Source organism: Drosophila yakuba, chromosome 2R (genome assembly GCF_016746365.2).
Source record: "Drosophila yakuba strain Tai18E2 chromosome 2R, Prin_Dyak_Tai18E2_2.1, whole genome shotgun sequence".
Classification (NCBI taxonomy): Eukaryota; Metazoa; Arthropoda; class Insecta; order Diptera; family Drosophilidae; genus Drosophila; species Drosophila yakuba.
Window position 1 is genome coordinate 15,725,643 of NC_052528.2, and position 13,489 is coordinate 15,739,131.

The 13,489-nt window shown below is 41.5% G+C and overlaps 2 long non-coding RNA genes across 2 annotated transcripts; both read left to right on the forward strand.

Moving 5' to 3' along the window:
- Nucleotides 1–3,224: 3,224 nt before the first annotated feature.
- LOC120321086 lies at nt 3,225–3,741 on the forward strand. Its single transcript, XR_005560630.2, has 2 exons — nt 3,225–3,354; nt 3,428–3,741. It is a non-coding gene; the product is annotated as an uncharacterized LOC120321086 (long non-coding RNA).
- A 3,372-nt stretch (nt 3,742–7,113) lies between these two features.
- Nucleotides 7,114–7,891, forward strand: LOC120321078. Its single transcript, XR_005560625.2, has 2 exons — nt 7,114–7,508; nt 7,566–7,891. It is a non-coding gene; the product is annotated as an uncharacterized LOC120321078 (long non-coding RNA).
- Nucleotides 7,892–13,489: the final 5,598 nt, after the last annotated feature.

Below are 13,489 nucleotides of genomic sequence, written 5' to 3' on the forward strand. Positions count from 1 at the left end.
GAAGTTCGTTTTGTCCATTTTCCGGCAAACTTTGTGACAGCTCAAACTGCCTAAAATAACAATGAAATCCGAAAGCGCAGCTGCTGCTTATGCAAAGTTTTTGTGGTGAGTGGATAACTTAAAGCCCAAAAAGTTTGCATAAACATATAGGGCTCAATCACATCAGCAATTTCCATGGCCCTTTCAACTTCCGTCCCCGTTTCCGTTCCCGTTCCCTTTCCCATTTCAGTTTCATCCCGACTCGATTGTTCTGCCATTGTCACAGCAAGCAATTTGCCTTGACAATAGTCATGCATTTTAATTGTGCAGCAGCTGCGGTTCATCGGAAGGAATTGGCCGCCCTCGAAATGGCGACTGCTAAACGCAGCAAATTGTGTGGCCATTAAAAAAGTGGCGTATAAAATAGAAACTTTTTCCAAAAATTATTCTTTTATTTTTGCTAGCTGTGGGGGGTGTGGCAAAGCAATTATTTGTAAAATATTTATTTTGCAATTGAATTGAAAAAGTTTCTGCCTGTGGCAGTTGCCCCCCAAAAAATGTATAGAAGGAGCAACTTTGGCCCACTAATCAAATGAATAGGAATTAAGGCAGTGCCACTGGAAAGAATATTTGCGCTGGCGTGTGGAAAACAATTAAGCTAAAATGGTTATTGCAATTTGAAAACAATTGTCAAATTATGCAAATTCCGTCTGATTGCCTCGAGTGTTTTTCAACAGTCAGCCCCCCACAAGTCCTTCCATGCTAACAAGGTAAACAAGCTTCAGACTTTCTCACCCCATCCGAACCCCAAAAAAACCCTCCAGTTGAAACTCGGGTGGTGGCGAAAACTGCTCAAAGATTTATGGCGATGCCTCAAGTGTTTCTGGCGGGGATGGGAAAAAGTTTTGGGAGTGCGTCGCCAGCTTCCTTCGCGCTGTCAACTGCAAGGAGACTGCAATTTGCATAAAAATTCATTGGTTTGGCGGCAAGTTGACAAAAAAGGTAGGAACGGCAGAGCGCTAAAAGAATTATTCTTGCGATAACAAAATGTTAATACTCTCTTCGAAGAATATTTTAGTGAATTAGGCACTTTGAATTAATTGGAAAAGTTTTTTATATTTGTGGCTTGACTTGTCTTGTCTTCTTAATAATTTGAATATTTATTAATTGAGTTGCATTTTCGGTGTCTATGGTTCCACAATACAAATTGTATCTTGTATATCATTTATTATTATTTATGGTTATTAAGTCTAAGGTGCGCAGAAATGTTGAGACCTAATTTAAATTGGCCACCAAATATAAGTTAGTGAGCAAGATGCTCACAGGTATCTGGTGTGAAATTGCACTGCCCAGCGTCGATGAAACCTGTGAAACGCATAATGACCAGGATCAAAACATGTGCCACCAACTTCCCCGCAACATTTCCGTTACATTAACAAAGCGCCATTGTGTGGCACGAACGGCAGCAACAATAATGGCCAAGTCAGGGGACAGCTGCGAAAATGGCGAACACTCGGCGCTTTACAAGCGAAAACTAGGATATTTTTTTTTGCAAGGAGTCAACGAAACATACACATCCTGCCGCACACATACACATACATACGCACACACACCCACACTCACACTATTTCCCTTTACCAGCATACCATGTACAGAGTGCGTGTGTATTTTTCGGTCAGTTTTGTAATTGAATCACGTTTTGTATTAAATAAACTTTTCAAATTATCGAAAAATTGACTTGCACTACAAACGGCGTCCTGCCTAGTTTAATTTACTTGTGTGTGCGTGCCCCACTCACACACAGCCAGCAGTGCGTGTGTGTTAACCATTAACATAAAAAAGAGCGACCCAACTGAACATTCTCTTTTTCCTCTCTACCTCGACTCGTTTTTGGTCGGTTTTTTATGCAAAACACTTGACAGCCTCATTAGTATTGAAACGGTCAAAGTTTTTCGAGCGCTCTCCCCTTCTCCCTCTTAAATGTTGCCGTCCTGTTTGCGCACTGACGCGTTCCCACATAAGTATGCAACGAAAATATCGTTAGGGATGGAAAAAGGATAATGCATATCAAAGCTTATGAAATATCGTATTGAAAAAGGATGTGGATTTCAGATTAACTTAATTTTTCATAATTTTTGTACCTTCCAATTTTTAAGTTACACAACAAATATTTTAAAAATACATATTTTTTCGTTCTTTAATCTGATAATGCTGATAATGCGATGTTGAGACAGCTTTGGTAGCCGTTGTTGGCGATTTGTTCGACTTTACAAGCTTTCCATTATTGCACATGCATTTATTTGTGTTCCCGTTCTATACTTTAATCCCATTGTTTGCGCATAATTGAGATAAAATGAGTTAACAAACAAATGGATTTATTTCTGTGATCACGTGCACTCCGAGGCGTCCATGTCCATGCACTTGCTCACTTATTGGGCGCTCGGGCTGATGTACGTGTCCAACTGGCTACCAGACCATTGAGGCCAGCAAAAACCACGTTGGCAATACACAATACAACGTCCGAATTCCTTTCATAACATATTTTGCATGCAACGCTGCGTGTCCGGCAGAGCTTGGCGCCATCATTTTCACCCATGCAATGGCTGCTCCAGGTCGTACGGGTCCAGCCACCCCCCTTTTGGTGCCCCTCCCTCTGTTCCACCTTCAATTTGGCCCACACACTCGCGGGCCAACTTGTTTTCGCGCCATTTGCACGCGTCATGAATTTTTCATAAACATTTAAAGGGATTTCATTACATCGCCCACACACATGCAAACATCGGGAACTCCCTTGACATGTTGAAATTCTTCGACTTGAAAAGTGTGTGTAAACAGCTGAACTTCTAAAAGTTTAATCCATTAAATAAATAAAGTGGTAACAACTTCGAAAACTAAAAAATTTTATTTATTTATTTATTTTATTCTGCAATAAAGGACACTTAATTTTCTTTCTTCTTTTAATAGCTTTTTGTTAGAAACATGGATAAGGCATATACATACATATATCGTTTTGTGGTATTTCAATACATTACAGATTTTTAACGCGAATGAGAGTTATTTTATAGAATAATATACATTTTCCTGCAGTTTTTTACTTAGACGCTTCCCTGTACAGAACTTGTCATTCAAAGAGCAAGTAAATGAAATATGTATTTTTTATCACAACATGAGTTTTGCTATCCTGTTAGTCCGCTGTGTTTGTAGTGGTTTATGAATGTCCTTCGTCCTCTAAGCAGATTTCGGAAATCAGCTTAACCTGAAATAAAACAAATTAAATTTAGATCTAGTTTGTAAGGTTTAATTTGTAGTTTTTTGTAAATTTATTGAGAAAGTAACGTTTTGTTTGCAACTGTCCTGCTCACCCAAAATGTAAAGGTAATTAAGAAATATTAAGCTTGCAAAACTTCGGGGTGTCGGCCTATAAATATAATTAAAATGCTGTTTTCAGCTTAATATGCAATTTGCATAATATATTCTGTACACCATTCACTGGATCAACGCAAGAATCGCCCTTGACAATTTTCGCATCAGCGTTGACATGTGGTTCCCAATGGTGCAGCTGGTCACGAGTGACATTTCGTGACAGGATGTTGGTCCTTGGACATCCTGTGGGTGGCCCCAATAGGACATGCGACATTTAATTGCATACTCGGATAAATAAATGTTCAATTCGTTGGCCTTCTTTAGCTTCTGGTGGGCCAGTTTACATTTTGTAAATTAATGTATTAATTTATGGCTGCTTACTTTGACACAGCTTTATAAGTGATTTCTAAATCCTTCTCCTCTTCTCTATTTATTCTTTTCTTAAGTTAGCAAATGCCACAGCATTTAAAGTACTCAAGAAAACTAATGATGCTCAGCTATAATTGTTGCTATCAGACTTTGCAATGATTACTCCAGACACTGGAAATCTTTTTATCAACGCAAAGCAGGTTGCCACACACACCACCTAAGCCATCCTTACTTGGCCACTCATTTTAATTACCGCCACGTGGCTGAACAAATATTATACTGTGAGGCCTAAAATGCAAATACCTCATAGTGTTCATCATCCGCGGCTCGTGTCACCGGAGATGTTGGCTGTAAAGTACGGGCAATTTGCAGTTACGAGCCTATGAAACTGACTCCTGCCCCATTTCATTAGGTATAATAACGAAACCTTCTCCAAGTCAAACTATCATCTCCACCCAAAAGAGCGTAGCGCCCGCTGGCAGCGAATTAAGCGAAATTAGGAAGGGGGCTCATTAAATGGGTTTAGCAAATATTACGCACATCACACTGCCGAGCACATGCAGCAGCAACTCCATCCATCTATCCGTCCATCCATCCACCTCCTCCACATTTGGCCAACTGTGAACGGGTCCTGGGACTGACATTATTCATATTTCATGGCCCCAACGGCGGCTGCTGACTACGACACAAAAAGCGAGCAGAGAGAACTCAAGTTGCCAAGTACAACAATTATGGTTTCGCTCTATTTGCCCCGCACAAGCAGGAGGTTTTAGATGGTTAGATGGTTCCATGGGGGTGTTATGTAGCCAGGATATGGGGCTTTTGGCTGCACATCCCCCTTCTCTAATTGGAAGAGCTAGAGGTGTGCTTGTGCTAGCGATTAGCCTGACGTGTGCATAAAAGCCAGCCGCCTGACATTATAATGCCTTTAGTTTTTATACCCAGTGGTTCGCTTCGGTTCGTTTCGGTTGTATTATGGCAAGACCTTTGCCAACATGCACAATTCTTGCATATTTATGCACTTTTAATTGTGTGTTTGTTTGCGCGCGTTTGTGTGCTAATTATTGTCAGTTAGCTGGCCCATATGCATTTTAATTAGTGGGTGATTCTGGGTTACGTAGCTCCAAGTAGGCGGGAGTATATGCCGTGCTAATGCCAACACTGATTTTGGCTTGTATAAAAACATAATCTAAATGTATTAATATTGAAAAATGGGATGAGCAAACAGAAGTAAAAATTGGTATTTGATCTCTTTTGATGAAGCTAGCATGGCCAAAAATGGCCATCAAACTTGAGGTTACCAAAGGTTACACTAAATGTAAATATTAGGAGTTCCCTCAATTAAAGAAAAAGGTGAAATAAATAAGTCATGTGCACAATTGACAATAAACGAAACAGAAGTGATGCTAGATGTTAGTTCAGTAAAAATAACCATAATAAAATCAAATAACTGTGCAAAACAAGTAACATTTAATTGAAAGTCGATGAAATATTTGAAAATTCCTGTCTAATCACAACAGTCAGTAATTCGCTTTAGCTTTAAATACCAATTTTTGATTGGCCCCCAAAGCCGAATATATAACCAATATACATATACACGCACAAATGCTATTCGGTTTGCCTTTGCTTTCCAATTTGCAGACACATATCAGAAACGCATATTGAAATGCAATATACAAAATGTAACTAAAATGTTTTGAAAGACAGCCAAAAACACAAAAAGCAAGGGGAGCAGGCAAAGGAAGTGAAGGCAACGGCTATTTCATCGTCTAAATGGAGTGCAACTGGGTGAATCTGAATCGGAATCGGAATCGAGCTGGGCTCCATGCCATCCATTTGTTAAGTGCAAGTTCAATAGCATTAAGGGTGCAACACAAATAACCATAAATTCGGGAATGCTGCAAATTTTGCATATTTTTGTCAGACACCCACGTCCCTCCCCACGCCCCTGATTGGTAAGCAAAGAAAAAAAAAAGAAAGGAAAAAATGTGTATAAAAATTGAGTTCTTTACCCCACACCACACACACAGGGCAGCTGGAGTGGCAGTTTTGTTTGCCAATGCCATTTTCGAATAGATTACGTATGGTACGGTGGTACGTACTACGTACTTCGTTCAATGCTCTTTTTCGTGTGATTTATTGGGGCGCCTCGATGTCCACACGACCAGTCGGCCAGTCAAGGAATTCCTAGCCGACTTCCTTAAGGTATTTCAATATTTACACTGCTGTAACATATGGCCAAATGGATGGGCGGGGGCGGGGTGCTATAAATTGCCAGCCCAACCGCAATGATTTACTGCCCCAGTCCGTCCAAATGTGTATGTGTATATATATATATAGTCGTATAAGTATACAATGTAAACGCACCTTTGTGTGCGCCAAATGATCCTATGTTTCTATTTTCTACTCAAAACCGCATTTATATTTATTACTTTGGCATAAATCTTGTCGCATTTTCACATTTGTGTCGAATTTGTCGAGTTCGCAGGTGCTTATATATTCACATAAGACCGAACATGGAATATCCAACGATATCCCCTTGTAGCTATTGGCACGTCCACAGTTTTCGCCAGTCTTGCTGCCGTTGAAATAGGTGAACAATAAACTGACCCCTAAGTTCAGGTCAATGTTCAACTAACGCCTGCACCTGATGTGAGTTTTCCGAGTTTCCCTCGGTTTTTTCTATGTGTTTTCTTCACGGGGAAAGTGCAAAATATATGGCGTGTGCTTGCTTCGTTATTGTACACGAAATGAAGTGTACATAATTTGGCAGCACACATTGAGTTGCATAAATTTAGTACGGTGTCCCAATAAAACCATTCTAGATGTCAAACACAAAGAGGGAGTTCGGAATTTTTGATGCCTGTGAAGCCAGAGGTCAATGGGAGTGTGGGCAAATGGACAAGGAGCTCTAAATATGTCTGTAATTGTTTTCTTTATGGCTGCAATAACTGACCAGTATTAAATTCCATTTCCCTAATAAATTACATAGTGAAATATCTATCTCAGGTCGTTCCGTTCATGACTAAATTAAAGGCATCAATAAATTATCATTCATTTCTCACACCTTAAATCCAAATTCATTTACCGCATCGTACACGTAACTCTATTATTTATTTATTATTATTATGTAGCGAGGCACAAAGTAATCAAACTATAATTTAGCTAGCTCACCTGTAAAATCACAAACACTCTGCTAAACACTTTGCTATCATCATGGCTCTTTAATAAACTATTTCTACTATCTAATAAAGCAAATGAAATACAATTTGCATTTAATTGCTCGACATGTGCAGTGTGAAATTTTTGACCATAATTTTAAATCAACTGCCAGTCAAATTGTCAAAATATTTGTACAAAAAGTGTTGGCCAAAGTGTCACAGCCAGGAAAAAAATGAAAGCTATTCCAATTCTGGCTATGACACGGCAGTCAAATATGTAAATTTGCCTAACATTCTGAAACCGGTGGGATATTTTTGGGGAATACTGTGTGGTGTCGAGTGTGGAAAAATGGGAAATTGATGGACAAATTGATTATGTCGTGCTTTGGCAGTTTCTGCAACCAATAATGCATGTTAGGCAAACAATTGCAGATATTAGCCCCATTAACTGCTCGCCTGGAAGGTTGTCTCAAAATGGAAAATAGAAATCAATTAGGTCTTTGCGTCAGACGAACTCATAAAGGCATTGGCAAAACATCGGCCCAAGTGCAAATTGTGTCAACCGAAGTCTAGGAAAATTGCCTTGGAACCTTCAAGGGTGCGGCATTATCGCAAAAGGGCAGAGGAACTCGTTCGGTTCGTTGGCTCTGCTCAAAAATAACAAACTTATTGTTTAGATTTTGCCAATGACAGTTTTCCCTGGCCTTTTGTGTGCATCGAAGTAAAAGTAAAGCATAACACACAGGCGGGCGCACCAGCCACAAAATACGACCTCCACATCCAGCTCCACAACCAGCGCCAGCTCCATGCACATGGCAACTGGCAGCACTGGATGCCCCCAGATCCGAATCCCAGTTCTCCTCGACTCCGCCCGTTCGGAATCCCTGCATAAATGTGGCTAAAATGTAATGCAAACAATTGAAAACTGTCAATGCGGGTGGCCAAAGAAAAGAAGTTTCAGCTGCCTAAGTGGCTCCAGCAAAATTTAACTTAAAGAATTATATACAAATCAACTTAAATAATTTATTTTCAGTTGCCAACACTTTCGTTATATTTTATAAAATGCTTTTGGTTCCCCAAATGAGAAACATTTCCATTTTATTTTGCTATTCCACCGAAATGGAGGTAGTAACGTTAGAACTCACTTAACTTGTTGGACACCCACAGGCACGCCTCTTGGCCGCCCAACGCCCACAGCACCAGCCACGCCCCCAAAGCACGCCCACATCCCGAGTGGAGCGTCAGTCAAACACACCCTCACAGACTCTAATTTGATCAGACTCAATTCAGGAGTGCCTGGGGTAGTGACTCCTTGGCAGTGACATGGCGCATACCTTTTGGCATTTGAAAGCTGTTTGCCAGTGCGACAGCTGCTGTCGCTTATTCCGTCACTTTGTTATTAACTGCGATGCCCTTTTATTTCTTTCACTTCTTGCATTTCAACCCCACACTCAAAGAAAAAAATAATACTAAAGGGGAAAGGGAGAATATAATTCAGCTTCTCCTGTCACTGCGACTCCGCGACAGATGACAGGATGGATTCCGCGTGTCTTTGGTGGCTGCCACAAATAAACTAATCTAATGGCAATTTGCATTTTATTGCGAATTAGATTTGATTTGTCCGTTACGCGTGCAAAGTTTTCAGCTCGACACGGAGCGGGAATTAGAAAAAACCATTGGCACTTCAACTTGTTGTGGCTGTTCCACCAGCCATGCCGCATCTATAGTAGATGGAGTTTTTTGGTCCAGTTGCTGTCACCGCAACCGAAAGACTTCCACTTGATATAGCATAGCACACTCTGCGAACTTTTTGGCCACAAACGGTCGGTCGGTTTGGTTCAGTTTAGTTCTGGCCCTGTTAGATAACTAAATCGAGCTGTCGCATAATGGCACACATTCCGCTTCCGCATTGTCTGTTGCCAACAACGTTGAGGCAGGCCCCACTTTCGGGGCCAAGCCTTCATCATCAATGCCTCAAATAGAATAATTTTAATTGTTCTTGCAATGGCGCCAACAAGAGCTAACGAATTGCCAGCGCTGCCCACATCCGCTTTGGCTTTTCGACGGGCCAGCATTTGGCTTCTGGTCAGCACTTCGCTGCGCTTCAACAATTTTAATTGTAACTTTTGCTGCCAACTGCAGCAAACAGCTAGTAAACAGCATCGCTCAATGCGGCCTCAGCTGGAGTTTTGTCAGCCAGAGCTTTCAGCAAATATTAGCCTTAGTTTTTACTGTAAAAGGTGATAAATGAGGTAAGTTTATTTTATTGTTGACAAGTAGTAAACCAGTATAACTCAGTTAATATAAAATTTAATACATCTTAAGAGTAAACTATTATAGATATGTTAAAGATCAGAATTGCTGCCACTAACTGCTGAGTTTAAGTACTGCACTCTTTTCCCAAAAACGATATGCTTTTATCTGCACACACTTAAGACAATTTCACCCGAGAGAAGCATTTCTATTCTTGCTATTCCCATGGTCATGTGCTCCCATGTTCCCCCTTCGTATTGTGGCCTTTAGCTTAGACCATTTTATGAGGCTGACCATCAACACGGACATTTATCGAATGACACATTTTTTCCTGCCGCTCCTGCTTCTCGGGCTTCTCTTCTGCTGCCCCAGCAGATCGGCAAATTTGCGGCTTTGCTTTCTTGTGTCAATTATTTAGCTGCTTTTTCCGCTGCTCTTGTGGCCCCAACTGATTTTAATTGAACCTCATATACAAAGCAGGGCCACTGCAGATCCCAAGTGCGGCCTTAACTTGGCCGGTTCGCGATGCTACTGAACCCGGTGGAGCTGCGCTGCAATGGTCCATTGGCGATGTCGATGTCGATGCCGTTGCTATCAGGCACTTTTATCGCCAGCCACATCTGCACCAAATAAAATAATTGAACGTTTTGCGATAAGCATCATCCAGCAACTTCAGCTCAGCTCAGCTCTGGTCCGCTTAAAGAAGCGGTTTAAACGAGGCAGCAGCATCTTGGCCAAGTTGTGGCTGCAACTCCTGGCTGGATTCGTGTACAGCAAATGTCATGTTTACAGACCGCACTCAGCCGATTTGTGTCAAAGTTGAGTTTAGTATCTATAAAATTATATAATACACTTCCTGATTTCATCGTATTTTTTTTTGTTTTGTTTGTTTTGTACCTCTTTACCTCTTTCTCGGCTTAATGCCTACTTCTTTTCTGTGCTATGAGAAATCTAGTTCAGTGTCCGCAGGTTTGGCCACTGTGTGTTTTTACAAGCCAAGTGGCATTGTTTGGTTTTGGCCCTATGCTGCGACTGGATTTGACTGCACCCCAGGCCTTGGCCATTGTTGAACTTGTTAGGCGAGTTGCAGTTGGCTTAAGCCACAAAGCAGAGTTCATGGTCCAGGAATTCCATGTAGCGTTTAGTGCCCGCTAGTTCCCAGATCAAGTTGCGATCGTTTAAGTTAGTCTATTAATTAAATGCCAATGCAGATTTTAGATTAAAACGTAAAATAATAATATTAATATTATAATAAATACAAAGGTATTTTTACTAATTTTTAAGTGACATAAAATGAGGCCCTCAACTTAAGGATATGGGCGGTCTTCTCTCGGTTTCCCAACGATGTGCCGATAAGTACTACGCAGATAATAAATAACTACCCGGGCTGGAGAAGAAGAAATTCCGGCAGGCAGTGTGCTTGAGTTGTCTTGGCCCTGTTTCCGCGGATTTTGATTAACAGTCGTCAAGGCGGAGAGAGAGAACCATGGCACGAGCTCCTCGGCCTGATGCCTCTTTTCGATTGCGACGCCGCCTCGGTTGCTGCAAATTACTTATGCATTATTATAGCTTTGATTTTCGGCTTACGGTGGCTGGTGGCAGATACATCTGAATACACATATAGTCGTACATACGTATGTACTATTATGCGAACCAATCCCGAGGACCTGGGCGCACGCTCGTTTATCTTGATGCGGACGCATCCACTCCATCCCATCCATTCCATCCATCTGCTGATGCTGCTGGTCAGGCTCGAGCAGCGATTTTTCAACAGCGGCGCGTTATGCTGTCTTCATTGTCGCATTATCTCGGCTCCTCCTCTGGCTTTGTTTCCTTCTTAATCCCCCGTTTCTGTTGTATTTTTGCGATTTTATTCAGTTCTTTTTGGGTGCATCCGTCAGCGAAGTTGCAACTGATAAGGAAACGCTGCGAAGCTGCTACCATTTTTGCATTGTACGCTAAAATATTTCTCATGTAAGGGCCCCGCGACCAGGAGACTCTGATTTGGCCATCCGATGGGATGCCGCTCCTCGGATGCCCCCCTTTTTTTTTTCTTATTTTTTTTTATTTTCTCCAGCGAGCATTAAGGCAGCACCAAAGGGTAGATCTGCACAACTGATAACATTACGTATACGCCGGGGTTGTGGGGCTGTCTTCCTGTATTTGTATTTACCTTTCAGTCGCTGCCGCTGCCTGTGAATTATTTTTGACAACTCTCTGGTCATCGATTAAGCAGCTTAAGGCTTATCAGCCACTCGGCTGTCGGCTGTCGACTGTTTCCCAAAAAAGGGGGGCAACCGAAGAGATACTTTGGGTGACTGACCCCGTGCATAAACCTAAGCTGTTTGTAAATAAGGTCTGGAATGTTCACAAAGTAAACATCATCGACTTATGGGCGGGTTGTAAAATATATAAATAAAATTCGTAAACAAATTTCGCTTTAATTAAAGTAAAATTTGCAATAATTAAAAAACTCGCCGTTTTTTAGTACTACTACTAATTCTTATGTTGGCTTAACTAACTCATTAAAAGGAGGACACAAATTACAAGAGTCGTAACCTTTTAAGTAAGCACCATTCTTCGATTGGCAGCTGCATGGGCCGAACTTCAAAGATCAGAATCAATTAATATAAGATTCTTTGTACCGCTTTTTGCTCCACTCCGACCACAAATGCCAAGTTCAAATGGATTGGCCCGGAGATATATGTACGGAATGGAGCTCCCAGCTAAACGATTTATTAATGCAAACTGTCTATCGTCGTTGATGCGGTTGTGGTTTGATTCGCTTTTTGTTTGTTTAATTGAAATGAATTCATTAGGCCTTTGATTTGCCTTGCAAATTGCACAGATGGATCACTGAGCTGTAGCTGGAGCTGGGTTAGTATGAAGTTTCAAGCTCGAAGCTTGAACGGCACAGACTGCTCCTTTTTGCTGGTCTTACCTTTTGGCGTTTCGTCTTTTGGCCCGGCTAATGGTTAATGGTAAATGGTAAATGGCTAACGGGTGATGGGGTGATGGGGCGATGGGTTGATGGGTGACGGGGCGCACATCAAAGAGCGGCCAGCTACCAACGTCATGGTCGCTCTGCAATAATTTAAAGCGAATTAAATATACGAAAATTAACTGCAGCAACAGTTGCTCCAATTTCAATTTCAATTCCCATTCCCCATACCCCATACCTCACTCCCCATCCAATTCCCATTTGCAACAGTCGCAACTGTTGCACGTTTTGCATGTCAGGAAAATTGCTTCATTTGCGTCCGCGCGAATGTCAACAAGGAACATGATAAAGCGAGCGGACATAATGAGAGTGACTGACTTGGAGGGCTTCAGTTGGAGGTTCCAAGTTGACTGGTCAAAGGGCTGACTGTGCAGCTAACAAGGCTAACGAAAATGGGGGAAAAAAAGGACCCAAAAGCCAGTGGGGAGTTTTCGGAAAATTTTAATTATTTCCCGAGGCAGTTGAAAAAGTCTGCAACGCTAGGTTAATGGATTATTAGACACCCTAGACTTAGACAGGCTTACGTGTTTATCCATTAATCCGTGATGAATAAAAAATTAGTATATATATAATTTTATTTTTTGATAAAAAGGGCTGTATCTACCACTTAAGTCTTATCTACTCTGTAGCTTAAATATGATTACAACTGAAGGTATTTCAAAGTTCTAAACGGCGAAAGCACTTCTGGCCCATATGCCAGGTTTGATGGTTCCAATTCCTGGCCACAAAACTTTTCAATTTTCCGGCAACAACAATGGACTTACCAACGCGTTATGGCTACGTGCCTGCCCTGAAAACTTTTACCAAGAATTCAGGTCGTTCGGAGTATTAATACTTTGGCACCCATCGGCATTCCAACCCACCTAAGATGGAATGGCGCTTATGGGACGTGCTTATCGAGTAGATCGGCTGGCATTATGTCACCCAGCGAGTGATTGCCACAAAGATTTCATAAGTGTGCTATGAAAATTGAATTTTCACTTGAGTTTCAGGCTTTGTACATATATACTTATTTGAGTCGGAAGTGGCCGAGCTAAATGCTTGGCCAGAAGACTGCCGATGCAGGGCAATTATGCAATTGTTTGTGGGCAAATAAAATCATGCCCAAGTATTTGGGGGAAAACTCTCCGGAGAAGCTAGTGGGTTTTGGCGGACTAAAAACTCCAAATCGATATGCAAATAAACGAATGAGGCGTATACACAAATCGCAAAAACGAGCTGACTTGCCACGCCCCCCCACCGCCTCTTCCTTGGCCAGGAGATAAAAAAGGAAACAAATAAGCAAAAAAAAAAAAAAAGAAGTTCTGACCAAATTCGTCGGGCAGATATTCCAACTGCGATTCGTTTGGATGGCAACCATTCT